Here is a 23043-nt window from a genome sequence, read left to right on the forward strand (position 1 = left end):
TCTCTACCTATTAACTGCATCAAATGTTTTTGGAGGTAGGGGTGAGAGAAAGAAATATAAATAAGTCTATTACAGCATTTTATGTATACTAGTCATAGGCCCAGCATGTTCTGCTTACAAGCTTTTGACGTCATTAATTTTAAAAAAAATTAGAAAAACCCTCATATAAATAGGCTTGTTATTTCTCCCTGAGAATTTAGATGTGTGTGTATGTAGAAATACTTTCATTTTAATCTTGATAAAGATAAAATGTGATATTTCTAAAAACAGTTAATATAAAGGAGCGAATGCTTCAGTATGAATATCAGATAAAGTTGTCAGATCGGATGAGTCCCAATAGCAGCCCTAGCCAAAAGATTTGGGATGGTGAATTCCCAAACAAGCTCGGTGGAGCCAGCACTGGTTAGCTCACCCACTGATATCAATAATTATAGCTTCAATGACTAAATAAATCCTGTTATAGAAATGAATAGATTCTTTTAAAACTGATGCCATTTGTAAATTCATTTGATTAAAATTAATAATTTTCTGATTATGACTTGGCATTCTATGTAGGCCTGCCTATTTGTGTAGCTGGGTTCATGTGCTATGATAAAATATGGTTAGTATTCTGTTCTCATATGCCAGTCTTCAGGTTTGTTGATACAACTATTCCTCAGGTAGAAGACCCATACTTGTTTTGATGAAATTGGGTTTCTAACTCTTCCACATGAAGACCATAACTTGAATTGTGGTACAATGATAAAATCACCAGAGCAAATATATCTTGGATGAGAGCCATCCATCATTCCCTGCTTCTCAATATAGAACTATTATGCACCACCCTCTTGCTTTCTTCCAATTAATTTCTAACTACATTAAGGGGCAGACATGTTTTGGTAACTACCTACATGAGGAACCCCTTAAAAAGAACCCTTAAAACCTTGAAAAAATACAATCACCTTTCCCTCAAGGTGATTCATGTAAACCATGTTCATAAGATCTTCTACTTAAATGTTACTTGGAAAGAAATTTCCTGCAGATGCTGCAATAATTTTTCCCAATTTAGATTTATAGTTGGATATAGCATATAAATTATATCTACAGGCCCTATAAGCAATATTTGCAAACCTTACTCCTAGAGTGATCAATCGAGTCTTTGAAGAAAACAGCCATGGTTTTGGCTATATAAGCTACAACTTATTTGTATAATTTTAATTTGTTTCCAATCAAAATTTGACAGCGTTTCTGAAAATGCTAGGCAGTGTTTCAGAAATTACAGACAGATTCTATAACAATAGATTATATTGTATTGCCAGAAGAATGAATATATTTAATATATGATAGAACTATGCCCTAATCTACCTTTTGTTAACCTTTGCCATCTTTGAAATATTCTATAAAATCATTTTCCTAAGAAGTAAAAATTCCTGTTCTTGAGCATAAGCAGTGTTGTTTTGGTAAATGTTTAATTAACTATGGGGTTGGGGGAAGTTTCCAGTAGCATTTGATAATTTTCATTGTTCAAATACTCTTACTACAGCTGAATCCAAGCTACTAACATGAGATCAGTGAATGTGGAATTAGGAAAAGATATGCAAAAAATGCTCTCATAAACCAGAGGCATTTGACTTCAGCATATAAGTTAATAAGGCAATTTTAATATGAAGTTGGACATATTTTTTAAGATTTATTTATCTTATTTATCTTATTTTTTTTAAAGATTTTATTTATTTGTCAGAAAGAATACAAGCAGAGGGAGAAGCAGGCTCCCAGCTGAGCAAGGAGCCTGATGCAGGACTCGATCCCAGGACCCTGGGATCATGACCTGAGCCAAAGGCAGCCACTCAACCAACTAAGCCACCCAACCAACTGAGCCACTCAGGCGTTCCAAGATTTATTTATTTTAGAGAGAGAGCACATGTGAGCATGTGAGAGTTGGGGGAGAGGCAGAGGGAGAGAATCTTCAAGCAGACTTCCCACTGAGCATGGAGCATAACACAGGGCTCAATCCCAAGACACATGAATTTATGACCTGAGTGGAGACCAAGTCGGACACTCAACCGACTGAGCCCCTCAGGTGCCCTGGAACTGAACATATTTTTTATCAAGCAAAAAAAAAGAAAGAATCCAAGCTTAATATGTCATAGAGAGATAACAAAGACTAAAATATGGGGATTTTAGGTTTATTTAAATTAAATTTTAAATGAAATTATTTTAATTGAAAGTAATATATTAGAATATTTTGCCCTGGCTCATTCATTTTACTGAAGAAAGGAAGTTCCAGAGTATACAGAGACTGGTTAGTTGACAAAGCTTGAACTACGACTAATTTTTCATATGCTTACAGTGAAAAAAAATGGACTGAAAAAAATGAGTAAAGATTCAATAGATCAAGTTTTAGAGAGTTCTACAAATGTGTTATTCTGAAAATCCAAGTTCAGTGACCTCTTCCATCTAGGACTAATGATTATCCTTTTTGGTAAAATAAAAAAATTATGGATGAGGTGAAGAGTTCTGGAGTAATCACACTCCACCATCTCTCTTACTGAATACAGCTATATAATACCTGGGCAGAATTCATGGAACAGCTATTTGAGGGCTCTGAAAAGTAAATAGTAGCAGGTACATTGAGGAGTAAGATCAAAATTCAAAATATCACCCAAAGAGTGTTAAGTTTGTCATTTTCCCCCTACTGGTATACCCTGATTTTCACTTAGTGCAGCTTGAAACCTAGAAGTGGGCAAGGACCCTGACCAGGAATAGCCAAGGATAAGCCCTCTAGTTTTGGCTTGAGGGAAACGGGTCTCTTAACATTCACAGCAAGTGGGAGGAATCCTCAATGGTTTACCTTTTCTCTGTTCTCCTATATGTTGGCACCCAAACAAGAGTATGGTGTAGCAGTAGGAGCAGGAGTGAAATGGGCTGCTGGATTATCTGACAATCTAAGGTAGGGAAACTTACTCTAATCAGAGGACCATGGTCCCAATAGGATAAGACAAACCTCTATAGTTATCAGGATCCCCCCCCCACCCCACCCCGGCATCTTGTCTCTTGAGTCACAAGCACAGATATGAGTTCATAGAAGATCTAGAAAATAAAGGGGCAGACTTCTGGCCAAAGGATAAAAAAAAAAAAAAAGCGCCAGGATACCACAAAGTACAAAGGGGATTATGGAGGGAGACAGACTTAGAAAGCAACACCCTAGAGTTGTATATGAACTCCTGAGCTCACCTCTAAGATATGCATATGTGAATCTGATCTAAACAACATGCACAGACATTGGAAACTGAGTCATGAGCTAGACCACTGCCAAGACCCCAGATTAGACAGTGGGTAGGGCACAGAAAAGATAGCTCTGAATAGCCCTGCAAAGATTTGAAAAAAAAACAAAAAACAAACAAACACTTCTACTGAAGCCATGACCCACTGAACTTAGTCTTAATTAACCACCTAGGTTGATTTTCTATCAAAATAACAAAAATACCAACATACTCTATAGGATTTAAACAAGACATAGTCTCATACTATTCAAATGAAAGTCAGACAATCCAAAACTGGTTGGCATAAAAAAGTACTCAGAAAAATAACAACTCACATGGAAAAAGATCACCAACAGAATCAAATTTGAGACAACAGGCATTACATTTGAGAAAAACTTTAAAGCAACACTTTGTAAAAATGTTCCAATAAATAAGGACAAACACCTGTAAAATGAATGGAAAGATAGAAAGTCTCAGCAAGGTAATAAATGATATAAAGAACAGAAAAATTATTTAAAAATCAAATGAAAATTTTAGAACAAAAAGTAATAAAAAAACAAAACTCCTTCACTGTTTTGGATTCAAGAGCAGGTTGGAGATGACAAAAGTAAGAGTCAGGGAACTTAACGATAAATCTAAAGTATCCAGTCTGACCAAAAAAGAAAAGATTGAAAAATATGAACAGTGTATCAGGTCCCTTTGAGGGACCACCCCTCATAGAAGTTGAGAAAAATTTCAATAGAAAAATAAAAGTTAAAAAAAGTCAAAAAGTTAAAAAAAGCCTGCAAAATCCCCAAATTTGGTCAAATATATAAATACATAGATTCAAAAAGTTCAATGAACCCCAAACTGTATATACACGTTGACAGGCAACCTTAGGAGTTTCCCAGGCGAAATACGAAATCAGCTCCCATACACCGAGGGCAAAAACAGAACAAAGAGGAAGATCACTCCAGATTGATAGGTGATAGGTTTAATACGGAAGGAAAATAACATACAAGGCTTGTTTTGGGAAGCCACAACCTATCAGGATCTTAAGAGTTCATATGGAGACTTTAACAGGGTTCAGGTCACATACACAGTCTAGATGGTCTCAGTAGCACATTACTCTCTCAAGTTTGCATACTTGAAACCAGCTCCTACCATGGAAACAGCGGGCAGAACATACATTCCAAAGACAGGGGTGGGGGTGAAGATCCTCTTGATTGTCCAGGCCCAGCTCCCAGGTCAAGTGGCAGTCATGTCTTCGATGACCTCTTTCAATAATATGCAAAGAAATGGACACTGAGAATATCAGAAACTTCTAAAATTAGAGACAAAGAAAAAATACTGAAAGCAGCTAGAGGAAAATTTACAAGCTAACAACAATGCAAATGACAGTATATTTCTCTTCCAAGACTACAGAGGCCAAAAGGAAGTAGCACAACATGTTTAAAGAGCTGAAATAAACTGTCAGCCCAGAAATCTATATCCAATGAAAATATTTTTTAAGAATGAAGGTGAACACATTCCCAGATTAAAGGAAACTAGGAGAATCCTTTACAAGAAAACCTGTTTTGTTTTTTTAATTGCTATACAAAGTTCTTGAGGCAGAAATAAAATTGCATCAAATGACAGACCATAGATCAAAGAAAATTATCAAGAATAAGGGATATTATATAATAAAAAAGAAGTCAATTCACCAAAAAGACATAATAATCTAAAATAATCTAAAATCATAATAAAATAATCTAAAAGCACTTTAAAATACATGAGGCACACATGGACTTAGTAGAAAGAGGAGACAAATGCATTGTTTTCATTGAGACCTCCAACACTCTTCTTGCAGTAACTAACAGAACTACTAGAGAAATAATCAATCTAGAAGACCTGACAGCACCATAAACCAGCTGGATATAACTGACATTTAGAGAGTACCCCACCCAATAGTGGAAAATATTTCCTTTTTGGTGCACATGGAATATTCACCAAATAAACCATATCTTGAGTCAGAAAACAGAGCTAAAAATAAACATACAATGATTGTGGAAAATGACAGATAAGTACACTTTTACTTCCTGCTATTAATTTCTCTTTCCTCTCCCTTCCTGCCTCCTGTTGGACGGTTATATTCATTTTATTTTTTAAGAGTTATGGTATTTAAGATGTAGTTTCTTTCTATAATACTTCGCTGTTTAGACTCAAGTTCTGTGGAGATTGTTCTAATTGCTCATTATCAGTTGTCTGTTTAGTTTATCATAGCTTTTCACTTGTAATTATTTTACTTGGGTTTATTTTGTTGTTGGCTGAAATCCACTCAAGGGCTTTCTTCGAGACTTTCTCATGTATACCTTTTTTTGAATAGTTTCATCATATTTCATCTCTGTTGTTTCAATAAATTCACAATTGGATTATAATATTTGGGTTGAAATTGTTCCAAAAAATTTGTAAACATTGCTCCACTGTCATATGACATTTGCTATTTATGTAGAAGCAACCATCGTATTTGCTGTGTGGCTTAAAATAACACAAATTTATTAGCTCACAGTTCTGGAGGAGAGAGAACCAATATTGGCCTCACTGAGTTAAAATCAGGATGTCAGCAGGATTGCATTTCATTGTGGAGGGTCCAGGGGAGAATCCATTTTCTGGACTTTTCCAGCTTCTACAGGCTGCCCCCATTCCTTGTGACCCTTCTGTCTTCCAATCCAGTTAATTCCAGGCTGGGTCCCTCTCACACTGCCATCTTGGATTCTTTCATGTCTGCCTCTGTCCTCCATTTATAAGCAGTGTTTCAACTGTATTGAGCCAACCTGGATAACCTAAAATAATCTCTTCATCTCAAAATAAACTGATAAGCAACCTCATTTCCATCTGCAACCCTAATTCTCCCTTGCCAGGTAAACTAACATACTGTATTTTCTTGGAATTAGGACATGGGCATCTTTGGAATCCTATTATTTTGCTACCACAGAGCTTCTCAGTTTATCTTTAATGTTCATTTAAATATATATATATATTTATATTTATATGTATGTATGTACATATACATATGTATATGTATTATATATAGGTAGACAGAAAATGTTACATTAGTTTCAGGTGTACAACATAGTGATTTAACAAGTTTATACATAATGTTATGCTCATCACCAGTGTAGCTACCATTTGTCACCATACAATGCTATTACAGTATTGTTGATTACATTCCCTATGCCATAACTTTTATTCCCATGACTTATTCATTCCTTAACTGTAAGCCTGTATCTCCTTCTCCTTTTTACCCATCTTACCCATCTCCCCACCCTTACTACCTTCCTTGGCAACCATCAATTTGTTCTCTATACATAAGGGCCTTTTTATGCTTTTTGTTTATTCATTTGTGTTTTGGATCCCATGTATAAGTGCAATCATATAGTATTTGTTTCTGTCTTATTTCACTTAGCATAATACGTTCTAGGTCTATCTATGTTGTCCAAAGAACAAGATTCATTCATTTTCATGGCTGAGTTATATTCCTTATATATATATGTATAAATGTATACACACACACACACCCCACATCATCTTTATTCATCTGTCAATGGACACCTGGGTTGCTTCCATAGCTTGGCTATTGTTGCAATAAACATAAAGGTGCATACATCTTTTCAAATTAGTGGTTTTGTTTCCTTTGAGTAAATACCCAGTAGTGCAATTACTGGATCACATGGTATTTCTCTTTTTAATTTTTTGAGAAAACTCCATATTGCTTTCCAGAGTGGCTGCACCAGTGTACATCTCCTCCAACAGTGCACAGGGGTTCCTTTTGCTCCATATCCTTGCTAACACTTGTTATTTTGTGTCCTTTTGATACTAGCCATTCTGACAGGTGTCAGGTGATGTCTCCTTTTGGTTTTGATTTGCATTTCCCAGACAGATGAATGATGTTGAGGATCTTTTTATGTGTCAACTGATCATCTGTATGTCTTCTTTGGAAACATGTCTGTTTGTGTCCTCTGCCCATTTGTTGTTTGTTTTTGATATTGAGTTATCTAAGTTCTTTATATATTTTAAATATTAACCCCTTACTGGATATATAATTTACAAATATATTTTCCCATTCAGTAGGTTGCCTTTTCATTTGATTGATGGCTTAGCAACCAGTGGTTTTCCACTGTGCAAAAGCTTTTTATTATGGTGTAGTCCCAGTAGTTTATTTTTGTTTCTGTTTCCTTAGCCTGACATTTTAACAGTAATAATTCTTCCAATCCATGAACACGAATATTTCTCTACTATGTGTGTGTAAGTATATGCACACACACACACATACACACTCATACATGTATTCTCCTTTTTTTGGTGAGAATATTTAAGTTCTACTCTCTTAGCAATTCTCAATTATACAGTACAGTGTTATCAACTATAGTTGCCATGTCATATGTTACATCCTTTATAGATTTGCCTAACTTTGGACATTACATATATATGGAATTATAAATAGGTGCTCCTTTGTAATTGTTTTTTTGGGTTTTGTTTTTGTTTTTACTTAGCATGATAATTTCCAAGGATCATCCATGTTGTAGCATGTAGCATTTTTATGATCAAATAATATTCCATTGTTTGGATATACCATATTTTGTTTATCCATTTATCAGTTTTTGGACATTTCTACTTTCTGCCTATTTTGAATGGTGCTGCTATAAATATTCCTGTGCAAGTTTTGTGTAGACATATATTTCATTTTTCTTGAGTATATAACTTAGAATTATTTGGGTCGTATGGTAACTCTTTATTTAACTATTGGAGAAATTGCCAGACCATCATTCAGAGTGGCTACATGATTTTACTTTCCTAGCTGCAATATATGAGATGTCCATTTCTCCACATCCTTGCCAATATGTATTATATGATTATTTATTCTAACCATCCTAGTGGGTATTAAGTGAAAAGTTTAAGTTTTAAGGTTCTTCAGGGGAAATTAGAATTACTACAGGGAATTGGTCCATCAGGACTTAAGAAGAAAAAATTATAACCTAGTTCTAATCCTGATAATGAGGACAACTCTACATGTCACATTTGGCTAGAAAACTGAACTCAGTCTCAGAAATCTGTCCTTGAAGTCAAGCCATCATTATCTAATTCAAAATTATCCATTGTAAGAAGCCATTTTGTTACATGAACTCTAGCATAATTTGATAGTATATATCTGTTATTTGTGGCTTCACAACATTGTGAACATTTTATAACTCTCCTTATTTTATGTCTTGATTTTTCCATTACAAAAGGCAGATAACCTATAATTGTAGACTTCTCTATATGTAAGGCGCAGGTTTATGGCCTAGATTTCATCAGTCAGATACAACTGACCAAGATTTGGGTTTGGAGTCAGTCAGTGTGGTAATGAAGACTTGATTCTTCATGGATTATAGTAACAGAAATGCTGGTACCCAGAAGCAGTGTCATTGGTGCTAAATGGTGTGTTTCGGCATAGTTCCTACTTTCTGAACCTCCCCCAAGAATCTGTGACAACCTAACATATTTTACTAATCTACCCAGAATGGATTTTGTTATTTGTATTCTCAATTGATATTGTTCTAAAATATTTTTCCAATTTACTTCAAGTTATCTATAAACCAGTAAAATACAGAATTATATACATATAAACTAATCCCATTTAATTACATTCCCTTTTTTTTTTTTTAAAGATTTTATTTATTTATTTGAGAGAGAGAGAATGAGAGACAGAGAGCATGAGAAGGAGGAAGGTCAGAGGGAGAAGCAGACTCCCTGCCGAGCAGGGAGCCCGATGCGGTACTCGATCCCGGGACTCCAGGATCATGACCTGAGCCGAAGGCAGTCGCTTAACCAACTGAGCCACCCAGGCACCCCATACATTCCCTTTTTATAATTCCAAAATGATAACATTAGAGAAATAATAAAAATTGATTTAAGTATAGCAAAAAGTAAATTTTAAATTTAATTCCAGAAGCATAATATTAAAAATTCTTTATTTTTACCAGCACCTGAAATTCATGTCAACATTATTTCAAGAAATATTCCACTCTACAGGCTCTTATTTTTTATCTTTTTAAATTATGGCTTTATATCAAATAAAAATTACATTTATTACAAATCTGTTTACACATTTTTGTTTGCATTCACTTCTACTTTCTTCAGATTTTGAGGGAACATTTTTGCTACAATTTTGTACAAATTTTTTGCTTTGTTCATATTCTTTTCTTTGATGCCTGCATTAAAAACAAGATCTTTGACCACAAAACCTGTTAATACAGAAATCCCCTGCAACACTATGCCAGGAAGACTTTATCATGGCTGTGTGAAAAAATATTCTCAGGAATCTTCCTGTGCAAAATATTCTTATAAATTAGAGTCTACTTCGGAATTTACAGAATGAGGTAAAGTGATCTCAGGTTTTAGTTCTGCTGTTAGCAGAGAAAACTAGAAAGAATAAAATAACATTTTATGTCTTTGCAATTTAATACTTAATGTTAAAACTCTCTGAGAAAAATATACAAAAGTTTAACTTACTACATTTCTTTCTTTCTGTACTTTCCCTCATTCTATTTTTTATTTTTTCAGTCTTTACTATATATGCATAATAAGGAATTGTAGGTATGGTGTCATGAAAAATACTGAAAAAATAACTCTGTGTCACTGTCTTTTTCTACAAAAAATAAAATACTAATATCTATAAATCTATGTCTTTGTTTATTTTATAGAATTTGAGGTTTCCTTATCCAGTAACCTGTTACCATGAGGCAAGCTATGGGAACTTTAAAAGGAAACATCTGTCTAGATTTTGGAAAATGAAAGCATACTGTTGTTTTTTGATGTTCCCTGGAGCATAGAATCTAGGCTTTTGGGGGCTAGAGGGTGCAATGGTTTGTGACGTACTCCCACTCCAACACTAGCAGAGTTTCAGGGTTTTGAAAGCATTCAAGAGGTTTGGAAAACCAAACAGCCAACAAAGCCTCCTCACGTTGACAGAATATATAGAAGTCCTGTCTTAGGAAACTAAAAAAATAAATGACATTGTCATATATTAAATTTTGGAGAGCATTTGTCAGGGCCACTTTCTATACTTGTGTAATGCCAAGGTGTTTGATATATTTTATCTGATAGAGGGGATTATTGTCCTAACTGTCTGCTAATAACCAATCATCTAATAGGCATCTACTCTGCCCTAGCCAATGTGTGGTGCTATAGTGATTCAGGGTGATGAAACAGAAATAGTCCAGGCCTTAATGAGGCTTATATTCCAGTACAATAACAAAGAGAAAAGTAAAGCAATTTTAGATAGGTTATTTCACATGATAACATGGTAACCTGGTAACTGAGTAGGAAGTGACCTTAGATGTTGGCCAGGGAAAGTCTAATGCTTTAGGAACTATATTTAAGCCGAGTCTGAAATTACTAGATGAGATCAACTATAAAAATATCTAGAAAGAATGTTCCCAGAAAAAAAAAAAAAAAAAAGACAAAGCCCCTGCGGAAGAGACATGTTTGTTGATTTCAGATGTAAAGTCAGTATGGTTGACATATTAAGAGGTATTATGGCATAAAATAATAGTACATTTGTATATAAAATTTATATATTTGAAGTTTATATATTTGAAATCCGTGTGTGTGTGTGTGTATAATTCAATAGTTTTTAAAAAGTTCAGAGTATTTTTTTCCTTGAAAAGATGAGCACAAGGCTCAGTCTTTCTTACAACAGATGAGTAGGCATGGAAAGTATATCTGGCCCAAAGCCATCCAACCATAGGTGAGTCCAGAGCTTAATAATAATGCTGGTATATGAGTTCTTCAAACCAATCAGTCCTGTCTTGAAGAGTTTTGCATAAAACATGCAGAAATAGAGTATAGGCAGTGGCAAGATCCAAAGCTGAACAATACAAATAGAGGATGAAGGAGAAGCACTAGAATAGCAAATAATGTACAGCTGTTGCTACGAAAGCAATAAAGGAACCATGGCCACATGGCTGTACTGTGGCCTGAATGATTATAATAGTTCCTGAGCAGTATTACAGTCTCTATGAGATCTGACTGAGCACCTGCTGAGATTGCACTGTTTAATGAATTCCTCATGTGTTCTTTTAATACCATACCATTAGTTTAGTGCATCTGCATAGATTCTTGATGTTGTGACAGAGCTTTAATAACACATATGCTATTTCATTCTCATTAAAAACCATTTGACGAGATAATGTTAAAAGGTTAAATAGTAAATCTGTAGGTTAAATAGTAAAATCTGAAGGTTATACATTTAGTAAGTAGAAGATATGGGATTAGAATTGAACCATATCTGACACTAACATTAATATTCTAGAATGAGCACTTAGTCAAGTCTTTGATATAACCCTAATTCACATGTGCCTCCAATATGCCCAGCTTCAATGAAGGTTAGAAATGGATACAAGTCAAGAGAATGAGAAGACAAGCCACAGGTTGGGAGAAAATATTTGCAAAAGATATATCTGACAAAGGACAATTATCCAAAATCACAAAGAATGCTTTAAAATGAACAGTAAAAAAAAATGAATAAACCAATTAATAAGTAAACAAAAGACCTGAACAGACATGTCACTAAAGAAGATCTATAGATGAGAAATAAGCTTATGAAAAGATACTCATCTAGCCAACATATAATACATCATTAGTTTTTGATGTAATGTTCAACAATTCATTAGTTGCATACAACACCCAGTGCTCATCACCACACGTGCCCTTGAACATAAAATAAATAAATATTAAAAAAGAAAAGATACTCATCATCATATGCAATTAGAGAATTATAGATTAAAAGAACCATGAGATAATGCTATTAATTATGAGGGAATCACAAATCAAAACCATAATGAGATCACCTCGCACCTGTTATGATGGTTATCACCAAAAAGACAAGAGATAACAAGTGGTGAAGATGTGACGAAAAGAGAACACTTGTGCCCCGTTGGTGGGAATGTAAAATGGTGTAGCCACTATGGAAAATAGTATGGGGTTGCCTCAAAAGATTAAAAACAGAACTACCATATGAACAAGTAATCTCAGTTTTGGATATATACCTAAAAGAATTGAAATCAGGATATCAAAGAGATTTATGCACTCTCCAGTTCATTGCAGCATTATCCATAGTATCGAACAAATAGCAACAACCTAAAGGTTCTTCAACAGCTGTATAGCTAAAGAATCTTTGATATATACATACAATGAGAATATTGTTCAGTCTTAAAAATGAAGAAAATCCTGCCATATGCAACAACATGTATTAACCTGGAGGATATTATGCTCCGGAAAATTAGCCAGTCACAGAGGGTAAATACTGCAAGATTCCACTTATATGAGGTACCTAAAGGAGTCAGAGTCATAGATAGTAGAATGGTGGTTTTCAGGGTCTGGGGAGAGGAGTTGGGGAGTTGCTGTTTGTTGGGTCTAAAGTTTTACTTATACAAGAGGAGTAAGTTCTAGAGATAGGCTATACAACATTGTGTCTATTGTTAACAGTACTATATTGTACACTCAACAAATTATTGAAAAGGTAGATCTCATGGTAAGTGTTCTTACTACAATAAAAAATAAGATAATTTTAAAAACAAATTAAAAAGAACAAAGTAGTTGAGATGTAAGAAAAAATATAATGAACAACTATTGCATAAGTCAAAATGCTTTTTCTCTCCATCTTAAGAATTTCATTTTTTTTTTTTAATTAAAACTACCCAATCAATAAGATCTCACAAGTTTTCAAAGCCAAATAGGTATCTCAGAAATTAGATTTAAGGCATCCCTAAAGAACAATTGATTTAGTGCTGATTTAAAAACCATCCTACATAAAAAAAAAATAAAAAAAATAAAAAAAATAAAAACCATCCTACATGCCTGCAGTTTTTTTGCTGAAAGCCAGACATGTTGCATTTGTAAAAGGAATTGAGGTAAATAAACCTTTAATATGAGGTTTTGCACTTACGTAGCTAGGGAAAAAAAAAAATATCCTACAGAATATGTCATTTGGTCTAAGTAATATTATTAGGGAAACTCTAGTTTCATGTAAGTTTTACCATGTCCGAAGCTACCAGAAATAATCTGTTTTATGAAGATATTGGATATTATAATTCAATTTATTGGATGCCTAATTTACATTTTTCATTGTTAATATAATTTTAGGTTAATCTTAAACATCTATGAAAGTAAAGTAGCCTAAGGCCAGTAAACTTATTTTAGAGAAGAGGAAATTTTCATTAATTATGCTTTCTGTAGGATAGTAAAGTAAATATTATACAAAATAGATCACACTTACATTTTTATACTCTGGTAAAACCAGGGCAAAATTATATTATCAAATTTAAGTGAATCACTTTATTTGAAACATCATATAAAAAATTTCCCTTTTTGTATATGTAAAATCATATTAACACTTTAAAAACATGAACTGAACATAATAATAAAAAAACATAAAAAAACCTTCATTCCTTTTAATTTTATAACCAACTAAACAGGATAAACCCCCTTTTTAAAATTGCTGTCTAAACAGCAAAATTTTCCTTAGAGAGCCAAACATTGTTCTAGAAATACATAAGTATTCAGAGTCTCTGTAAACCAATTGACATCAGAGCTTCTGAAGATTTTGCAAAACTTTATAATCCGATGTATTAATTTACTCCCATTTTGTGTTATAGCTTACTGCATTGGCTAGCTATTCCTAGAATATACACATAATGGCAATTTTATAAGCAACTGAAAAGGCTAACCATAATTCAAATTAAAATGGTTTCCAGTGAGGGAGGAGGGCATAACTGTTTAAAGCCTGGCAGTACCATGCTTCACATAGAACAGACACAGAAAGGTTGTCTTTTACAGATGAAAAACACAAATCCTGAAAAAGGCTGCAATAGCTTCTCTCCTCCCCCCAAATCACAGGTAGACAACAAATCAAAACTGAAATTTTAGGGGCACCTGGGTGGCTCCGTCAGTTAAGTGTCTGCCTTCAGCTTAGGTTGTGATCTCAGGGTCCTGGGATGGAGCTCCACATCAAGCTCCCTGCTCAGCATGGAGTCTGCTTCTCCCTCTCCCTCAGCAACCCCCCCACTCACCCACATACACGCTTTCCCTCTCTCTCTATTTCAGATAAATAAATAAAATCTTTTTTTAAAAAAACAAATTTTATGGAAAAAAATGAAAAATACTTTAGAGAATTAGAAGAAATTCTCACAGGAGATGGTAATTTTCTGACTCACTCATGGCTTGGGACCACCAGAAAACTAACTTAAGCTAAAAAGCCCCCATGAAAGCTAAGGTTTAACTTTCTGTTGACAAGTAGCGCAGTACTTGTGAGTGAGGCTCCTAAAGAAATCTCAGTGGAACCCTCATACTGTTAAAGTATAAGGTAAGAATTTACACTGAAGGTAAGAACAAAAGGAAACCAAGAACAACAACAAAACATACACACAAAGCTGAGTGTATTAATTTGCAAGAGAAGGAACCCCATGACAGAAGTGATTGCATAGTTTCCCAAGTAGTATAATTAGGAATTTTTAAGCACAAGAAACGGCAGGGCCTGGGGGTGGGGGTTATTTTTAGTTAAGCTAATTAAGGGTTAAAAGCAAAACTTCCTAATAAGCCTGTACTTGTTTATTAAAATAAGTCCCAGTGCTGCTTGTTTAGGAAATAGTCTTTATTTAAGTCCGGTAAGGGTATAGTGTATTGTGGTGTAATGGAGTCTCTCAGAGTTTATGGTCCTTTATCTCCTTCATTTGTTAGAGTATAAGAAAACAGTACATTTAGTTTTGATATTACCTAGGCAAGTGTCACATTAAATATAAAATGTTCTTTCTAAAACAGATCAAAGAAACTGCAAATAGTGAACTACATTGCTGCAATAAAGGATTTTTTTTTCAACTCAAAAATTTTTATGTTTTCAATTAGTTTTGATCAGAGAAATAGAAAAGTTATGAGACTTTTAACTTTTAGCACTATAGAAAGTAAATAGGAAACTGTGTGTTCAGGTTTAAAGTTTACAGTATCACAGATATCACCTAGTCCAAAAGCTTCATTTGATATATAAACCTTCTGGGATAAGAAATATGTCACTTGCTCAACGTTAGACCCTGTGCTAATTGGAGAAGTATGACTGGTGTCCATGTTGGGGAATAAAACAGACAAAATGGTGACTGCTTTTCTATTGTACTCACTCTAGCTTAGTGTATGTAATTTTCTAAGACATTCAAATGTTTAAAAGTAATAGAATATTGAATTTGCAAGGCAAAAGTTTAGTCTAAATATTGATTAGTCTGACCAACTATGGTATGGGTACATTTATGAAAGAAAAGAAAAAAAATACAATTTTCCATTAAGGAAAAACATCCTTGTGCACCTGCTTTTCTTCCTTTTATTTCCTTAAGTAAAACTAGGACCCCAAGACATTTTAAGACCTATTATGTAACGGCACTCACTCTTTCTGTCATAATTAATATTTCTGACTGTTCTTCTTGGCTTGCTGTAAAATCATTGCAAAGACTATTTTATCCCTCTAGTGATAGATATCGACAGCAGCCCAACCACTGTTATGAAATCAATCTGACCTTTTCTGGAACTGTTTGAGTAGGTAAATAGGAAAATTTAACCGTATATTGGCAACTATAGACAACCTTAGGAGTTAATGAAAGATTAAGTTTGTGGAGTGTTGATTTCTTCCAATTTTCAAACTGAGTTACTGCAAACTTCCATTAAAAATTTAAAATATATTGGGCGCCTGGGTGGCTCAGTTGGTGGGCGCCTGGGTGGCTCAGTTGGTTAAGCGACTGCCTTCGGCTCAGGTCATGGTCCCGGAGTCCTGGGATCGAGTCCCACATCGGGCTCCCGGCTCAGCGGGGAGCCTGCTTCTCCCTCTGACCCTCTCCCCTCTCATGCTGTTTCTCTCTCAATTAAATAAATAAATAAAATCTTAAAAAAAAAATTTAAAATATAATGTCAACATTATAAAAGGACACAATCTCTTTGTACACAAACTTCCCTTAGTGGCTTTTGTAAATTAAAATGCTGAAAATGAAAACATGGATGCTTAGAAATAAGGACCCTTATTAAAAAGAGGACAGAGGGTAGAACATGTTGCTAACCTTTTTGAAATTTAAGTATTTATTTTAGGTGACAACATAATTATCTAATGTTCTTTTTTTTATTTAAATTCAATTAGCCAACATATAGTACATCATTAGTTTCATATGTAGTGTTCAGTAACTCATCAGTTGTGTATAACACCCAGTATTCCTCACATCATGTGCCCTCCTTAATGTCCATCACCCAGTTACCTCATCCCCTCACCCCCCCTCCCCTCCAGCAACCCTCAGTTTGTTTCCTATGGTTAAGTCTCTCATGGTTTGACTCCTTCTCTGATTTCTTCCCATTCTGTTTTCCCTCCCTTCCCCTTCTGTCCTCTGCCCTGTTTCTTATATTCCACATATGAGTGAAACCATATGATAATTGTCTTTCTCTGATTGACTTATTTCACTCAGCATAATACCCTCCAGTTCCATCCACGTCGATGTTCTTAATTAAACCTATAGAATGAGGAAAACCTAAGAAATAAGTCTACTAATATATATATAACATGTAAACTTATGATAAAACAATTTAACATAGGGACTCCTCAGAATAAATGCCAATTCACCTTTTAGAACCTTGAAAATTTATGCATCCTTATTTCCTCCAGTGACAATTTAAAGAGGCTTTAAAATCTTCTCAAATAATACGTTCTAAATTTGTTTTGGGATGCTGACCCAATTTGGAAAGGGCTTTCCATTTAAAAACAAAAATAATTTTTTTAAAGATATTATTTATTTATTTGACAGAGAGAGACACAGCGAGAGAGGGAACACAAGCAGGGGGAGCGGGAGAGGGAGAAGCAGGCTTCCCGCGGAGCAGGGAGCCCGATGCGGGGCTCCATCCCAGGACTCTGGGATCATGACCTGAGCGGAAGGCAGACGCTTAATGACTGAGCCACCCAGGCGCCCCAAAACAAAAATAATTTTAAATATTGTCACTCAATGTTTCCTTCAGGGTTACTGATTATGAGGTAGTAGAGAGTGTCACTTTGTTTTGGTTGAATTTAAGTTAAATTCATTATTCCATGGAATATGGAATATAAGCCTTTATATAGGGTAAGAGTATCTGGTTTACCATTAAATATACATAAAATTGTACAATTAATATTTTTTACCAAATGAATGAGGATGGTTTGATTTTAAAGGGATTATAAAGTAATTCCACTTAGATCTCTATATACACTTAATCTCTTAAAAAATATAAAATAATTTTTCATTAAGTTACTTTAAAATTATAGAATAAAGATGGTATAAAATGGGTGAGTCCAAATCAGTGTATGTATTGCTTTTTTTTACTGTGAAATAATTAACATATAATATTAGTTTAGGTATACATAATAATTTGACACTTGTAAATATGTGATATAATCACAGTAAGTCTAGTTAACACCCATCACAACACTGTTATAAATTTTTCCTGTGATGAGAACTTTCAAAATTTACTTTTATAGCAACTTTCAAATATACAATACAGTAACTATAGACAACATGTTGTACATTATATCCACAACATTTATTTTATAACTGGAAGTTTGTACCTTTTGACTCCTTTTATCCATGCTGCCCACCCCTTATCCCCCTTCCTCTGGCAACCACCAGTCTGTTCTCTGTATCTATGAGGTGTTTGTTTTGCTTTGTTTTGTTTTCGATTCCACATATAAGTGAGATCTTACAGTATTTGTTTTTCTCTGTCTTATTTCACTTAGCATAAAGCCACCAAGGCCCATCTATATTATCAGAAATAGCAGGATTTTCTTTTTTTATGGCTGGATAATATTCAATTATACCTTTGCATATATATAAATATGTATGTAAGGTCCATTATAAATATATATCACATTTTTTTATCCATTCATACATTGATGGACGCTTAGGTTGTTTCCATGTCTTGGCTTTTGTAAATAATGCTGCAATAAATATGGCAGTCCATGTATCTTTTTGAGTTAATATTTTCCTTTCCTTCAGATAAATACACAGAAGTGGAATTGCTGGATCATATGGTAGTTCTATTTTAATTTTTAAAGGAAATTCCATACCTGTTCCATAGTGGCTATGCCAATTTACATTCCCTCAACAGTGCACAAGGGTTCCCTTTTCTCCACATCCTCTTCAACATTTGTTATTTTTTTGTCTTTTTGATAATAACCATCCTAACAGGTGTGAGGTGAGATCTCATTGTGGTTTTGATTTGCCTTTTCCTGATAATTAGTGATGTTGAACATCTTTTCATATACCTGTTGCCTATTTGTATGTCCTCTTTGGAAAATTGTTCTTTTTCTTTTTCTTTTCTTTTCTTTTTTCTTTTCTTTCTTTTCTTTTTTAAGAGAGAAAGAGAGTGCAAGCTTGGGGGGAGGGGGCAGGAGGAAAGGGAAAGGAGAGAGAATCTCAAGCAGGCTCCATACTCAGCACAGAGCCTGGTGCAGGGCTCGATCATGGCTTAATTTCAAGACCATGAGATTGTGACCTGACCCAAAATCAAGAGTCAGACACATAAGTGACTGAGCCCCCCAGGCGCCCTACCTCTGCCCATTTTTAAATCAGGTTATTTTTTCCCTATTGATGTATAATTTCTTTATATAATTTGGATATTAACACCTTATTAGATGCAATTTGCAAATATTTTCTCCCACTTCATAGGTTGCTTTTTCATTTTGTTAATGGTTTCCTTGGCTATGCAGAAAGATTTTAGTTTGACGTAACCCCACTTGTTTATTTTTTATTTTGTTGCCTTTACTTTTGATTTCACACCCAAAAAATCATCACCAAGACTGATACTAAGGTCCTTACCATGTATGTTTTCTTTTTGAAGTTTTATGGTTTCAGATTTTATGTTCAAGTCTTTAAAGCACTTTGAGTTAGTTTTTGTGTATGGTGGAAGATAGTGGTCCAGTTCTCCCAGCACCACTTACTGTAGAGACTGTCTTCTCTCCATTGTATATTCTTGGCTCCTTTGTAGTTAGTTGACTATGGATGCATGGGTTTATTTCTGGGCTGTCTATTCTGTTCCACTGAACTATGTGTCAGTTTTTAATGCCAGTACCATACTGCTTTGACTACTATAGCTTTGTTATGTAGTTTGAACTCAAGGAGGTATGATGTTTCCAGTTTTTATCTTTTTTTTTTAAATTTTTTTGGGGTCAAGATTGCTTTGACTGTTCAGGGTCTTTTGTGGTTTCACACAAATCTTAGGATTGTTTATTCTATTTTTGTGAAAAATGCCAGTGGAATTTTGATAGAGATTAAACTGAATCTGTAGATTGCTTTGGGTAATATGGTAATATTAATGGGATATATTATGTGGGTGATGATAATTTTTCCAATCCATAACTACAGGATATCTTTTTATTTGTCTCTTTCAACTTCTTTCATCAGTGTCTTACAGTTTTCAATTTACAGGCTTTTCATCTCCTTGCTAAATTTATTTCTAAGTATTTGATTCTTTTTGATGCAATTATAAATTAGACTGTTTCCTTAATTTCTCTTTCTTATAGTTCTCTCTGATTGTTAGTATATCGAAATGCAACAGATTTTTCTATATTGATTTTGTATCCTACAACTTCACTGAATTTATTAGTTCTAACAATTTTTTGGTGGAATCTTTAGTGTTCACTATATATAATACCATGTATCTGTATATAGTGATAATTTTACTTTTCCTTTTCTACTTGAATACTTTTTATTTCTTTATCTTGCTTAATTGCTCTGGCTAAGATTTCCAATACTATGTTGAATAAAAGTGGTGAGAGTGGACGTCCTTGTCTTGTTTCTTATCTTAGAGAAGAAGTTTTCAGGTTTTCATTATTTAGTATGATTTTAGCTGTGGGCCTGTCATATATGAACTATATAATATGTCAAGGTTCCCTTTGGATACACTTCATTGAGTTTTTATCGTAAATGGATGTTAAATTTTATCACTGGCTTTTTTTGCATCTATTGAGATGATTATATGGCTTTATCCTTCATTTTTTTAATGTAGTGTATCACATTGATGTATGTATTATTCTTTATGCTCCATCAATAGAAGCCAAAATCAAAATGCACTTTGATTGGTTTATATAAACTTGGTTAGTGATATTCAGGAATTATTATCAATACAAGGTGCATACCCCTGTCACCATTGCTTTCACCAAACTTATCAATGGCTCTGATCCCAAAATGGATGTGTGTTCTGACTGAAATAAATTTCAAGACATTCTGCTCAGAAGACTTTGCCAAAATTTTTGATGGTACTGTTTTGTTGCTTAAATTGCCATTTACTAGTTTTCTTGATTTTTTGGGTGCATATGATTTGTCTTAACTTCTTAATCTGTTTCTTTCAACCTATTTGTCAGTGTTTCAGATTCCTATTTCCAATGCCACCTTGACCTATTCAGATAACTATCCTAAAGAACCCACTGCAAAACTGTATTCTAAATTGATAGCAATAGAATTTGGTTTTTAAAAAAGAGCATTCTGATTATAACTTGCAGGCAGATTTTCAGAACAAAATGTAAAAGAAAAACTCATTAATCTCTCCCAGGATTTGGATGAGTTTTGAAGCCATTTTTTTGGAACACAATCCAAAAAAAGTAGAATAGCCTTGAGGCAAAAAGTAGAAAGTTCACTTTTGATATGCAGATTTTAAAGTGCTAGAATGTTTTTGAGTGTAGATAACTTTGCTTCTACCTCATTAGAGTATTTATGACATTGTGAATTCTATCTATATAGTAAGCAGTAGTGGTTTTTTACTGTAAATAGGTGTTCATTTAATCTTTTGGGGGCACATTATTCTAATTAACACCACCTTGCCTTACCAAGAAAGTGGCTTAAGTAAATATTAAGTGAAAGATATGCTTGGGTGAGAGGAGGTGCTTTAAGATATTCTTTCCCATTTGAATCCTGGGATACATCTTAACAGAAGTATAGACATATACAATCATGGAAAACACCTCTTTGAATGGTTTGTCAGTTTTTGAGAAAACTTAATATTAGAGTGTCTGGATTTCAAGGAATAAGCATTTAGGGAAGACTTTAGATTTATCATTAAAAAAAAAAAAAAGTTTCAAAGGATACTACCAGGACTTAAGGATATAGAACAGAGAGCCAGAGATTATATAATAGTTACCATGCCTAAGACTGTATTTTGTTATTTTTGCTATTCAGTTCTTTTCTGACCCCATATTAATTTGCACAAAAACATTACTGTATGATGGAAACATTAATATATTAGAGATCTTGCCAGTTTTCTAATAGCTCAGTATATTCTAGCAATGTTGAAACAAATTGGTCTATCTATATTTCTAATCTGGAGATTAAACATAACTGTATCCAGGTTTAGATAAGAACCTGTCAGAAAAACAAAATATATTCTGGGTAGATTACTATCTATAACTAATTTTTCTTGATTTTACTGGAATATAATATTTACCAAAAGCTATTTTGCCATTTTGAGATGAGTGCCTTTCATGCAATAGGATATAGTGGCATATAAGAGCTCAGTATGGTCACATAAAATGGAATTTTGAGAGTTTATCCTCCTAGTTAAAAATATAGGTTGCTAGAACTCAGGTGAAAGACAAAGGCAGGGAAGGGTACAGTTAATGGTCAGAAACGTCACTAACTAATAAATGCAACAAGGAAGAAACTAAACAGACTCACTCATGGAAGCAACAATATTACTTACTAACCAAGTATTTATTAAATGCCTATTCTTTGCAAGACTCTTTGACAGACGTTTGGGATACAATGATAAACAAGACAGTTATTGCTCTTGCTACCAGGGATCAAGTTGTTTCAATGGCTTCACCTAGAGAAAAAAATTGCTAGTCTTAAAATTTATTCTTCAATCCTTACCTAATCCTCTATCATTTTTTACCTGTAGAGACCACTGGCACCAATGGGGAATAGTTTACTGTTCAAACTAGAAAAACAGAAACGAAGTCAAAGTCAATAAAAACCTGGAGTAAATGAGGCAGGGAAAGAGACGATGAGGGTAAAGTTCTGGGTTTTACTTGCAGTACTCTCTGGGAGTCTACAAAGACTTGTTTAAACTTAAAGAGCTTACATGATACACTTCCTCACCCACTCAAAACTATGAAAGTATAATTATCAAAAGTAAAATTTTATTCTCAAGTTAATATAGAATGAACATACATCATATGTTTAATTTAACCCATTATTAATGAAGGCTTTGACAAAACACTATGCACAACTCTGTGACAAAATCATATTGACTTTCCAGGCAGTAGTTGTGAGAGACAAGTCCAAGATGAGGTTATCTCCCTTCCCACACCCTGAGTGGGGAGGATAGATTATTGTGATTCAGTTACCCCTTTTAATTCTGCCACCAAATAGGCAGTTCTAGCCATAGCCTTGAAAAACTGCAAATTTCAAAAAGGTAAAATCATAACTTCAATGCAAACATAAAGTCAGCAAATATATAAGATCTTATTTAGCCCATTAATTAATGAGGGGAAAATTAAGTTATTATGATTGGTTCAATAGGTATCTGAGAAGCCAAATTATTTATAGTCAATTTAACAAAGAAATATTAATATAACATTGTTGGGTTAAATATAAAACTGGTTAGTGTTCAACAGGCCATAAATCTTTAGAGCAACCTGTTCCACCAGAGAGAATTTCTTTGTATCACTACAGTATAAAAAGCTACAAGATGAAATTTTACTTAGTCTGAAACTATAAATCAATAGTAAAAAATAAAATCAATTAAGTGCATTACCTAAGAC

General features: G+C 34.0%; 1 long non-coding RNA gene across 3 annotated transcripts in view; it reads right to left on the reverse strand.

Moving 5' to 3' along the window:
* Positions 1 to 4011: 4011 nt before the first annotated feature.
* The window catches only part of LOC145722642 (uncharacterized), a 120038-nt gene continuing 101006 nt past the window's right edge, over positions 4012 to 23043 (reverse strand). For all 3 annotated transcript variants that reach the window (XR_014147039.1, XR_014147038.1, XR_014147037.1), the window contains 2 exons: positions 22151 to 22217; positions 4012 to 4545 (listed from right to left, as the gene is read on the reverse strand). This is a non-coding gene — a long non-coding RNA (uncharacterized LOC145722642). The remainder of the gene's footprint in view (positions 4546 to 22150; positions 22218 to 23043) is intronic.

Source organism: Leptonychotes weddellii, chromosome 7, assembly GCF_054177405.1.
Source record: "Leptonychotes weddellii isolate Sample4059 chromosome 7, ASM5417740v2, whole genome shotgun sequence".
Taxonomy (NCBI): Eukaryota; Metazoa; Chordata; class Mammalia; order Carnivora; family Phocidae; genus Leptonychotes; species Leptonychotes weddellii.